A 12336-nucleotide genomic window follows, 5' to 3' on the forward strand; every position below is an offset into this window, starting at 1 on the left:
CTCATTCTGGGCACCAAGACCCCAGCATGGAGAGGGCAGAGGCTGACAGGAGACCAGACACACTTTGTGCCTGTTACATGTCATCCTAGCGGGGGACCTATCACCTTAGCTGTGGCTCTGCGCCCATAGCCAAGACCCGACAGCCACTGAGATTGTAATGTAGATTCCATTGCCCAGAAAGGACCCCAGGTTAATGCTCCTTGTCTGCTACAGCACCTGAAGACCAGGCTGCTAAGCCTCTCTGTCCCCGGCTGGAGCACACCCTCAGGGTGGCCCTGCATCCTGTCCCTCATCCCAGAACTGACTTGGCTGGCCATGGTACTCACCTTATGTGCATCAAAGTCCGACTGCACTGGCACCTCTTCGGGTTCTTCTGGACCAGGACTATATTGAGCGACAGCACCAGTAGCCACACACCTCACCAGTGTCATGGCACCTGGGGCCAAGAGCAGCGGGTCCCAGCAGCAGCCCATCTCTAAGAACACCCTAAGTAGTTCACTTCCCCTAAGAAGTTGCTGGCCAGCCTAGGTGACCTCCAAACCCTGCACATTCCAGTCTTCCCTAGGACTGACGCAGAGCCCAGTGCCACTCAAGTTAGTCACAGACACGGTGAGCCTGTCGGGGCAGCTTAACCACACTGCGAGTCTGTCCTCGGAGCCCGGGGAGAGGCTGGTGGCTGGGCCACAGAAGACCGTAGGTGTGTCTACCCCTCAGGGTGCAGCCCCTTATCGGCAGGCCTGCCATCCTCCTAGTGTGTCCCTGCCACTGGCCACAAGAGCAGGGAAAGGTCCCTTCTACATCCTTGTTCCTCACCCAGACAGTTCCTTCCTTCCCCTGGGGCATGGGGAAGCTTGGGCACATACAGAGAGTCTCTGGACAGCACTTGAAGAATGTCAATTGCCCAGCCAGTGTGGGCTGTTACTGTACCCCGATCTACAATGGGTTTTTCTCGGTCACCTCACTCCAGCTGCATGGCCTCTCGGTCCCATGCATCCAGGACAACATGAGCTGTCTATCTCTTCTAGCATCTTCCTTTGCTATGAGTCAGCCCCAGTTTGCTCATTCCCTGATGCTCCTCACTTTATGTGCATCAAAGTCTGGATTGACTGGCACCTCTTCCAGATTCTTCTGGGCCAGGCCCTATTGACGGCCAATGTGGGGCCCGTGGACTCTGAGCAACTTTGAACCGGGGAGACCGTGAAGGAATGGGAGGAGTTTCACCTGCACCTGTGCGCCATGCCCTGTCCCATGGCCACAGCCCCTCCCATAGATTTGTGGCCATCAGTCCTATGAGGGCAACGCCCAAGTCCTTCCACGTGTGGATAAGGCATCCCTAACATCTCAGACCAAGACAATAGGAAAAGAGACAGTGATGTGGTTGGGTAGGGCTCAATAGAGAGCTCCATAACAGACATACCTAGAGGCCTGGAGACATAGCCAATGAGCTTCCCTGCCCAGACACTCCTCCCCTGCAAAAAGCATTTCATCTAGGCCCAACATGAGAAGTGGGGTATGGTTTTACCATCCACTTTCCCCACGGCAATAAATGGTTTGGAACCACGGTCTATCTCTTGTCCTTTTTTTTTTATAATAAAATGTAATATTTATTCCGCCTTTCTGTCATATTCATGGATCCTTCACCAATGTTACATGAGGAAGAAAACAAAATTCAAAACAAATGAAAAACTGAAATCAGAATCACTAATGTTATCAAGCAGCCGAAGCAAATAAACTAACATCTAGCACCGTCATAGGAGGACAGCAAGGACAATGCTGTTACAGGAAAGAGAAGGTTGCTAGAAAGCTGTACTCAGACTCTCACACCAGCAAATCCCTCCCTGCGTGCAATGGAACAAACCCAGATCTCTTCCTGCTAAGGTGATAGAAATGAATTCTTCTCTGAATACCGTGGAAAGGCAAGCGTGTAGTCGTGGTAATTCTACCTGGCTGTTACAGAGCGGGCCAGGAGCACATCTGTGGGTTTTGTGGGTGACGCGTGCACTGTAATTCTTTTGATTGGGATAGTGGGACCTAGCAAGAGTTGGGGTGGGGGAGGAGAATGAACACAGAAGTACAAGCAAAGACGAATGAGACTTCTCTTGTATCTTAGCAACACTTGGATGGGATCGGTTTCAGTACAGCTCCCAATCTCGATTGCGTGACGCAGTCTCCTGTGAGGATACTCAGAAGGTTCTTAAACAACAAACCTATTTTTAGTGGTGGAGCTGCTCTTTGTAGCTGTGTCTGCGTGGGACTGATAACCAATCACTATCTTCAGAGGACGTCCCTAACCTTTCCTTGTACACACCCTCCCTATGTGTGTGATTTTGCATCTCTCTGTTCTCACATTCAGTCGTCCATATTGCTATCTTATCACCCTTAGCTCTAACACGACAACAGATCCACACAGCTCATCACCGCAGCCATCAGAGGGTTCTCTAATAAGGCACAGCAGTGTCTCTAGCCAAACCTGGTCGCGGTCCTTCCCTCTGCTCAATGTAATGTAATTAGCCATCGCTCAGTGTAGTTAGCCATCGTCCTCCCATGTGTCTTTTTCACATAGGCTGAATACCACCCTTAAAAAAGTGAGTAGTCACAGCCGGGCATTAAATTACTAGACAGCTGGATGTGGTTGCATAGAGCCCAAAAGTCTTCAATGGTTTCCCCTTAGAGATAAAGATTTGCTTGCAAGCTTTTGCTTTTATCATTTTTTTAAAACTGCAGTGCCCACCTGTTCTGAAGAGGGCATTTAAGATAGTGCTCTGGGTTAGCAACCTCCTGAGGAGACACTGTTTTGACCTCTTCTGCAGATGGGGGATTAGTCGTAAGGGTGGATTCCGGTTCCACAGTCACCATCTAACTTGTTCTGATCGCACAACCCAGACTGTCTCTTTTTCATCAGGATCCACTTGGGGAGCTGTATGGAGAAGGCCTTGCCTACAGAGCTGCTGTCTAATCACCTGTTCAAGGCCTCCCTGCACTCCCAGCCACAACCAACACCATGCCTGCTGCCATTGAGCCAAGGACTCTCCCATGGACTAGTAGGAGCTCCCTTTCCCCATCCTCCATCCCTGAACTAGACCCAACCTGAGGGTCCCTACTCTGTTCTCAGCACTTCCACAACTCCCAATGGCATCTGGATGTCCAAGAGCCTGAGAACGGCTCTGACTTATCACAGGCCCAGGGACCCCCAAACAAGCTCTGGCTTTCCCACTTCTCAGACTGTACTTCCCCACTCTGGCGAGATGTCTCCGTGCTCCTCTACTGCCCAGCACCCTTGCCCTGTGGCAGCATGGGGTAAGCACAATCAAACATCCCAAGTCCCTCCTTCCCAAGCAGCCAGGCCCTGTGGCAGAGCAGATGTGGGACCCACAACCTAACAGCCAACAATAGCCCTCCCTAGGTGTCCTGGCCTGAGACCAAGAGCAGCAGGTCTCAGCAGCTCCCCACACCAATTCATGCCAAGTAGGACGCCTTCTTCTGCATTGTCTGTTCCCCCAACCCTTTCCCCAGGCTCTGACCTATTTGTCCTGCAGAGACCTGGTTCAGGGACACTCTAGAGAACTGCACAAAGGGATGGGCCCCATCTTTGGGTTTGGGGCAGGAATAGCTTGTGATAGGGAAACAAGAAGTCCAGCTTCTCATTGGTTGAGTTAGCTGGCATTAGGCAGGTGCTTGCCTGCTCCTTGACTTCAAAGTTAAATTGACTTCTGAGGCAGGAAATGGTCACTCATCAGGAAAAGTCAAGCCCATCCAGGGAGAGCCTGGCCTTACCTGCAGATCTTTCTGTGTATGCACAGCTCCCTGGTGATGTCTTACCCTCTACTCCTGGCCAAAATATCTCTGGCTTTGAGAGACCTGATGATGTCCTTGTGTCCTAGGGAGACAGAACATTCTTGACCTTGGTTGATCTGGTCGTATTTGACCCTAAAAGCGCTGGTCCAGGGTCTAGGAGGGAAGGTGGTCAATGACCCTAGCATGGTAATGTGATGCCTGGCTCATGCCCCCTGGGCCATTCAAATGTCCTCTCTCAGATATACACTGATGGGTCCTCTCCACATCTGTCCTGGAAAGATCAACCTCAGGAACTTGTTCTCCTGTGGCCCTCAGAGACCAGCTGCTGCCCTGGACAACAGATTTCTACTTGGGGACACAATCCTTCCCCCTCCCTTGCCAGAGCTGGGGGGGCACCACCCCCAATGGACCTCCCTCTGAGCAAAGGGAGCCCTGTGGCCTTTGGGTACAGCCAAGAAATCACTGAGGCCTTGAGCAGATACTGAGTTTATTTATTACTCGGAGAAGAGTGGGTCAGTGCACGACGTCAGAAGCTTCAGGAGATGTGGGCGTGGGAACGCTTGACTAGAGGTGTGTCACACTCACCTGGGAGAAGGCAGATGTCTGTGAATGATCTCCAATTGGATACAGGAACTTGCACATTCTAGAGAGCTCATAGCTCTGGATCAGTGGCCTGGAGTTTTCTCTGTTTCTTCCTCCCAGGACCCAGCCTCCTCCCCTGCCCTCAAGCTGCTGTTCTTATCTCCTAGGCCTTTCACACCAGGAGAGCAACATGGTCAACCAAGTTTGCCAACAGGGCTATAATTTAAGATCCAACCACCCCTGAGCCCCTGTCCCCACCTCAGAGTGTGATTCTTAGGGCCAGGGTTTGAGGAACCTATGGAATTTCTGCACACTTTGTGCTTGCTTTAATGCTGGACCTGGGTTAATAGGGCTCACCCTGCTTTCTTGAGGATATGGATAGGCAGTCCTGGGAAGTCAGGAGACAGAACTGAGGGGGAGAGCCTGGACCAGGGAGACCCCTGAGTCCAGGAATACAGACTGTGCATACACACAAGATTTGTGCAGAGGCACATGTGCATGCACACACACAATGCCAATGCATGCAAGGGGTGTGTCCATGCACCGGATGCCCTGAGAGATCCTGGGTCTTTCTGGGCGCGTGACACGTTCTCATTCAGGCTGGGCCCCTGGGTACAACACCTTTAAAAACCCTGGCTATTATACTGGGGAGTTATATATGCTTTACAGATGCTCCCTGGAAAATCTGTCTGCCAGAATACGGGGGATGAAGACCGGAAGGAGTCTTGTCACCTACAGAGCTCAGGAACTACACCTTTTTGGGGATCACAGTGGACACAGAGGTCAGATTTCATCCCTCGAGTCTCCTTTTCCTTCCAGAGACCCCTCATCAGATCAGCCCTAGCTCTCCAAAGCCCCAGACAAACCCCTCCTCCTGTCATCCCCTCAACACTGTGGCCTACAACAGACATCCCAGCTACTGTGGCTGGGTCCCCCACAGAGAGGAAGCTCCACGAGGGAAGGGAAGCTACGAGAGAAGGAAAGTTCCTCAATGTCCAGTGGTGAGATGCCTCTTCTGCATGTGTGAGAGAAGTAGTAGTCCCATCCAACGTCACTTGTGGACAGACTCCTGGCTACAGCCAACAGGATTGAATGCACAGAGAAACCAAGAGATCAGTAGGGAGGGTACTTGGGGTAGGGAGAGTGGCTCCAGCCCCCATCTCCCTGCCCTCCCCACCTGCCTCTCTAGCTTCAGCCATTTTCTGCCTTCTTCACGCTGTGGGTGGGAACAGCACTTACCATGGTGTTCAGTCACAATTAAGCTGCCCCCTTTGCTCTGGTTTTCCAAGTCCATGATGATGGAGTCCTCAGTAACATCCACAAAAGTCAGAAAGTTTTTGCCTTGGTCTGTGACGAGAAACCAAATGTTAATGGACTTGCTGGTCCCCTGAGTGTCCTGGTACCCTGCACTGCCCTAGGCACAGCATGGCCTCTTCCTCCACATGCTCACCCCACCCACAGAAGCCAGCACACTGAGGGGAGTGCAAATCCCACCAGGTAGGGGCTGTTTCCTGCCTCTGCTTCTCTATCAGCCTCACCCTTGCTCTGCCTCCCTCAGCCCCTCTCTTCTCTAGCCTCTTGAGCTGAGTCTTTTCTGGGTCAGAGAAGGGGCATTTCAGCAAGGAGGAAGGGCTCAAGGGTCTCTCACTCTGTCTTCTGTCATCTGTCCTCCTGCCCACTGACACTGCCTGAGCGACATCTGTCCCAAAGGGAAGCCCTTACACAATACTTCAGAGCCTCAGCTGGGTGAGGGCTCCTGGGTCCCTTCCTGTCAGCCTCCCCCATGAATGCCTGACATCTGACAATGGGTCAGCTCTCTGCGGGTTTCAGAAGGATTGTGGGGAAGCCCTGGGAACCCAAGGAGCACAGTTTGGAGTCAAGGTTTGGATTTTGAATTTCTGAAGATACAGCTGTGAGGGCTGTGGGGTTACTGTCCGTGTCATTTCTGCTCAGTCAGAGCTGTACTGTAGCAGATGCCACAACTGTCCAAGTCACCATGCCACCCGGGGAGGAAGCAGCAGCTTCCTTCCTCACACTCAAACGTATAGCGTCCAGGTGTCTCAGTCTTCTCCCAATGTAGAATTTCTCCACACATTTTCCATCTTCTCTATGAGGAAAAATAGCCTTTCTGACCATCCTGTGGGGAGCTGGGTCCTATGGGGTCACCAGCTCTCCCGATGGAGGCCCCCACACGCTTCCCAGACTCTTGGGAGCAGCCCATAAGATCGGTATCATCAGGTCTTCTCAGGGTCTGAGCCCTGAGTCGCTGAGGATCTCAGGGGGTGGCCAAAAAAAAAAAAAAAAGGAGAATGTGTCCCCACAGAACCTCGTCAGAGGTCTTTCCATGCAAAAATACCTGTGCAAGTAGGTGATGTTCAGGTTACCATTGTCCAGGAGAACAATGCCAGTCATGAAGCACCCGATAAGCACCTCCTTCCTCAACGACAGATGGGTCAGTGGCAGCCAGCCCAAAGGTATGCCAAGATCCTGTCACCTGCACAGAGTAAAGTTTTATCCTGGCCACTGAGCCTGAGAGTCATCTTCCTGTGGATCACAGTGGATCACTGCAGGAGGAGCCAGGCATGTCCTGCAGAGGAATAGAGTACAGGCCTCAGCTCACGTGTTACTGTATGCTGAGAAGGAACCTTCTGGACTACTAACTCTGCTTCAATGTCACCCCAACCAAACAGGCCAGCACACTGTACCCATTGGCCATGGAGAGTACTGTTAGAGTGTGGTGGTTCTCTGTTCTCCAGATCTCTAAAGAGCGATGACGTCCTCTACCATATGGAAACCTTCAGGTCTCTGTGCAGTAGGACACAAAATAGAGGGCCTGGCTACCCTGTGTATCCTATTGGGTCCCTAGGTTCAGGCTTCTCCTGGTCAGACCATCTTCGTGGGGCTTTGAAGTGGCTCACACTCGAGGGGACCTGGTAGAGTGTCTCTGAGTCCGTGGCCTCCTTGGTCCCCATTACTGTGAGTTGCTGTCAAGACTCTGTAAGGTGATAGGGACCTGGAAAAATAACTGAAGACATGGGCTGACTCCCTGCCTCAGCCAGAGGTCCCGGAGCATCACCTGTTCAGGGACGAAGTACGGCGCCACAGGAACGTTGGTTTGATCCTGAAGTGCCCAGGTCAGGCCCAGCCCCACACTCAGCAACAGTAGGACCTTCATTCCTCTCCTGTGTCTTCTTTGGCTGAGCACTCAGAATGTGGGTGCACAGAGGCTCCACCCTTCTGTATATATACTGTTCTGAGGCCTGAAGTCCATCTACCCCTGCCCCCACCCACAGGAGCCAACACGTTTTGGAGAGCATGGAGTTCAGGGGAGGATGCTGTCAGCCTGTGCAGGCCAGGCCTGGGACACTGTGTACCTTGGCTTCTGACTGAGGTGACTTAGTGGGTGAGCCGGGACACTTTAGATGTGGCACCTCATTGGCCTGGAAAATAGCCAAGAGGCTAAGCCCTGAAGTCTCAACAATTGAAGGCTAGTCAGGGTGTGTGTTCCTCTGGGGGAGACCAGGGCTTCACAGGACTGGAGGCCAACGCCCTAACGCAGAGCTGCACTTGTGCCCACAGGTTTGACCTCTAACCTGATACAGTTATGTGGCTGTTGTCTCCTGAGGAAGCTGGGTCTTTAGGTCACTCTGTGGTGGTCGTGGGGCAGCTGAGCGTGTACTTTAGAGGAGGGTCAGTCTTCATGGCAACCTTACTGCCAACTTTAAGCTATCGCCCTAACTCTCTTTGCAAGATACTGCAGGCTCTTACAAGGTGCCTTGGGTACGTAGGGTCAGGGATCCAGGCACAGGCAGGGCTGAGCTTTGGGGAGGACACCCCCTCAGGGTACCCTCTGCCCCTTTGCTCATGTCCATAGAAACCCTGTATGCCAGACACTTCCCTGCCGTCTCATCCCTAGCTCCAGCGTTGGAATGGAGCCAGGCTGTTCAGCCAGCAAGACTAAAAGGATTATGGCTCTAAAAGGTCAGATTGAACACACATGCAGAAGGGGAAGGAGATCCCAGCCCCCAGTCTCCAGGTTGTGGGTTTTCTCCCCTTAGATGACAGAAAGGCCAAGGTAGGCCAGGGGCCACTCCAGGGTTCTCAGTGGAAGTCCCACTGTGCTCTATGATGAAACCAGGGGCCTCAGCTGAGATCAGGTTGTTACTCTGTCAGTCAGCCTGTGTTGTACACACCTTCTGCTGAGTATCAGTTGGTATGCATGTGTGTGCACACGCATGCATGTCTGTGTGTGGGCACACATGTACACATGTCATGGAGAGTAAGCACGATGCAGTCTTTCCTGCTGTTCACGTGTGCATGCAACAGCATGGCCTGTGGTTGTACACCATGCATACAGTACATACAAGTGTATATGTGTGCAGTATGTTTGTGAACCTGTGAGCCTATGCACTTCACCTGTAAGTGTGCTTACATGTGAGAGTAAGCATGCATGTCTGTGTGGGCACACATGTACACATGTCATGAGAGTAAGCACGATGTCTCTGTGGACACATGTACACATTGTCAGTCTTTTTCCGCTCGTTGAGCACTGACTTGTCAGGAAATTCATGACTATTGGAAGGTTGTAGAAATTCCCTCACAATCACCTGGGGACACCATGGCCTTTTTCAGCCATGCCCTGTCATATCCACCCAAAGTAGTGTGGAGGCCTGGCAGGGCTGAGCACAGTCTGGGGCTGATGTTGGTCCAAGAAGAGAGTAGGAGACTTTAGGTTGGGCGACTGACACAGAAGCCAGCAAGAGATGCAAAGGGCTTAGGTGAAGTTGAGATTGGAATCATGGGGGCCTATGGGAGGACAGATGGTGCTCCTCAACCCTAGTTACCAAGGAAGAGCTTCCAGACAGGAGGGCTGGGACAGGACCGTGTTCATCTAATTGTTGAAAGTGTGACACCCACGTTCCTGCATTAAGATGCTCCCTCAATGCAGTGTCCATCACAAACATGGTGTCCGCATTCACCTGGTCTGCAGACACGGGTCTGGCACCATGGGGATGGCTGGTGGGGTCATGAGCTCATCTGGGATGCCCACACAGCCTCGCTTGACAGGATCTGGGCATACTCTACTTCCTGCTTCTGGGTGAGGGGAGATGAGTGAAAGGTTAGAAGAACAGTGTCCCCGGGATGGGCCACAAGAACGGGTCAGCAAGTACTGCCAAGTTGGTCCCCACGGTAAGAAGTGTCACTCGTGAAGTTCACAAAGGCAGGCAGGGGTAGGTCCTGTTTATTGTCCAAGACAGGGGATCTCTGGGCATCACACATCACTACCTGAGTCTCTTTCTCCTGTGGCTACAAGGGATGTCCGGGCACATTTCCCAGCTCTAGCCATCATGTGCCTCCCTCTCATGTGTCTGAGCCTGAAGTCCATTCAGATTCCTCCATAGAGAACACTGAAAGACCAGCTCGGGGAATGGCCTCACCTTGACCCAGCACTCAGGGCATCACCAAAGCCCCTCCCACTGCCTGCCTTCCTGGGACAGAATGATCCCACCAGCAGCCAGAAGTGGGCCCTGATGCTCGATGGAATTCCCAGTCTTTCTTTCTTTATAAATTCAAAAACGATTTTATTCATTTTTATTTTTCTGTGCATTGGTGTTCTGCCAACATCTGTGAGGGGTGTAAAAAAAACCCTGTAAAATGGAGTTACAGACAGATTCATGCTCTGAAGGCTGTCATGTGGGTGCTGGGAATTGAACCCTGGTCTCTGGCAGAGTTAGTCAGTGTCTCCTCACTGCCGAGCCACTTCACGGCCTGACTTCCCATTCTGTGGCTCAAAACTTCTTGATCTGAGAGTCTTGGATTAGATGCTTATCCTAAGGTGGACAGGTAGCTGCAGAGCCCAGAGGATGTCTACTTCTCCTTAATCTCTTAACTCTGGAGCTGAATCCACTGTGTGTCATTCATGCATGCTTTTACCCTAGTGGGTGGCTCAGTGCATCCAGGGATCTCAGGCCCATGATGGCCAAACTAACAAGGCATCTCAGTTCTGGGGCTCCTAGAGCTCACCTCCTTGTGTAACGCTTTAGCCTTGAAATAGTTCTCCTGTAAAAATGTTCCTGCCATGTCGTTCTGGGTCTGGTCTAAGTCCTGTGGTTGAGTACTCTCCCATGATTCTTCTGTGAGCCACACAGTGAAATGTAGATAGGCTAAGGACAGCCGTGGAGCATCTGAGTCCATTTTTCACAGAAGAAGAGAACTCAGCCTCTCATCTGTCTATGAAGTGGCCATCTGGGGACATGACTGACTAACTCCAGGAGCTGCAATCCTAAAGCAGCTAGCTGTTACCCTAGGCCATCATACCTCGCGACAGCCTGTCCCTCTCATGGAACCTTGCAAAGACATTTCCTGTGAGTTGTTTGCTACAAATTTTCTGGTGCCAGGATCTCTCACCAGGGTATCGGGTGGGCCACATCCCCTGTCCCCCTCCTGCCTAAGAATCAGGTTGGCTACAGGTTGGGGTGAACCCTCCAGCCTCCTTAGAAAGGTATAGGGAGGAATCCACTCTGGCCATGTGGGCCCTTTTCTTTTCTCTCTTCAGAGTCCTTGCTGCTGTTTGTCTGTTTGTCCATGGCATTAAATAAATCTTGCAGCTCATGGAGCAATTTCCCTTTGGTGTAGAGTGTCATATCTGAGACCTCTCCAGGGCCACTTCTCTGTTGCCATTGACTCTTCTTTTGCCATTTTAAATCCAAAGTGCAATCCTTGGTTGGGAGCAAAGTGTCCCTTTGAGAGGCGCTGGGTCAGCCCTGGCAACTCCACTTCCTCGCGGGATATTGGATGGTTTCCCATGAATCATCCAAGATATGTTCCTTTTATGGGTTGCTGATAGAACTGAAAGACCTCTGTTTTTTGGAGATAAGATGGGGAATGTGTCGACTTCCAGAGGCTCGTAGTCCTCCGTTGCACTTCCTCACTGCCTCTGATCACACTTATTTGCTGAGGCACCTATGCAGGTGTGTGCTTGTCTATAGGATTTGTATTGAGATAACTGAAGATACATGAGGAGGGGCCAACAAGATGGCTTGTGGGTAAAGGTAAATGCTTAGAGCCTGGTGACTGGAGCTCACATCTAAAACCCAATAAAGGTGAGATGGAGGGAATCCTTCAATTCCACAGCCACTTAAACCTCCACATGTCGCACACACAGCATGTACACTGTACGCATACATATACTCACTAATAAAAATAGCCAATATTAATCATAATAGAGAGTTCTGAAGAGCAGAGATGTTTGCCTCCCTTCCAGGGGTTCACATCCTCCATGAACCCAGTCAGAGGTTCTTCACATGCTCTTGGCCGGAAGCCTGTCCTGTTCAGGAGGGGATGCTGGGACAGAGAGCACTTGAACGTCAGATGATGTTTTTATACCATGGTCAGACATATAGACAGACAAGAGCATGATTCAGTCTTCGAGGAGAGGACTTGGGGCCTACTTTGCAGAAGCGAGTCTCTTTGTCAGCCTCTGGAACTTAGGGTACACAGGATGTGTGGCCATCGATATACTACACCCTTTGATGGTATATCCATCAAATTTCCATCCTGGATAAGATGCATCTGAAAATCTGTCAAGCTAGGGACTGATGATTGTCTCAGCAGGGAGCCTTGTTGCTACCTGTGGAAAGGGAAGAACCACTACAGATACGATGGTCTGCACAGGCTGCTGTGTCTCACATCCACTTCTTGTACCATGACAGCATCACTTCTGACCAAGGACCTGACTTCCCAGCTGAAGAACCTCACCAGGAACCGGAGAGTGCTGCTGGTCATTAGCTGCCCATGAAACTACCTTTACAGTCAAAGTTTCTTCTGATACTCTAGGACCACCTTCTTAGGGAATAGTGCCACCCACAACGAGCTGGGCCTCTGTCACCTTCATCACTTCATAAACAGAGCAGCTCCCCCTAGGTCCACCAGTCCATCTGGGTCTAGCATTCTCAACTC

The 12336-nt window shown here is 51.4% G+C and overlaps 2 pseudogenes; both read right to left on the minus strand.

Moving 5' to 3' along the window:
• Nucleotides 1–2194: 2194 nt before the first annotated feature.
• On the minus strand, nt 2195–2856 carry LOC116900086 (annotated as a pseudogene).
• Nucleotides 2857–4730: 1874 nt separating this feature from the next.
• Nucleotides 4731–7552, minus strand: LOC116900017 (annotated as a pseudogene).
• Between the last annotated feature and the right edge of the window lie 4784 nt (nt 7553–12336).

The sequence above is a fragment of the Rattus rattus genome, chromosome 5 (genome assembly GCF_011064425.1).
Source record: "Rattus rattus isolate New Zealand chromosome 5, Rrattus_CSIRO_v1, whole genome shotgun sequence".
Lineage (NCBI taxonomy): Eukaryota > Metazoa > Chordata > Mammalia > Rodentia > Muridae > Rattus > Rattus rattus.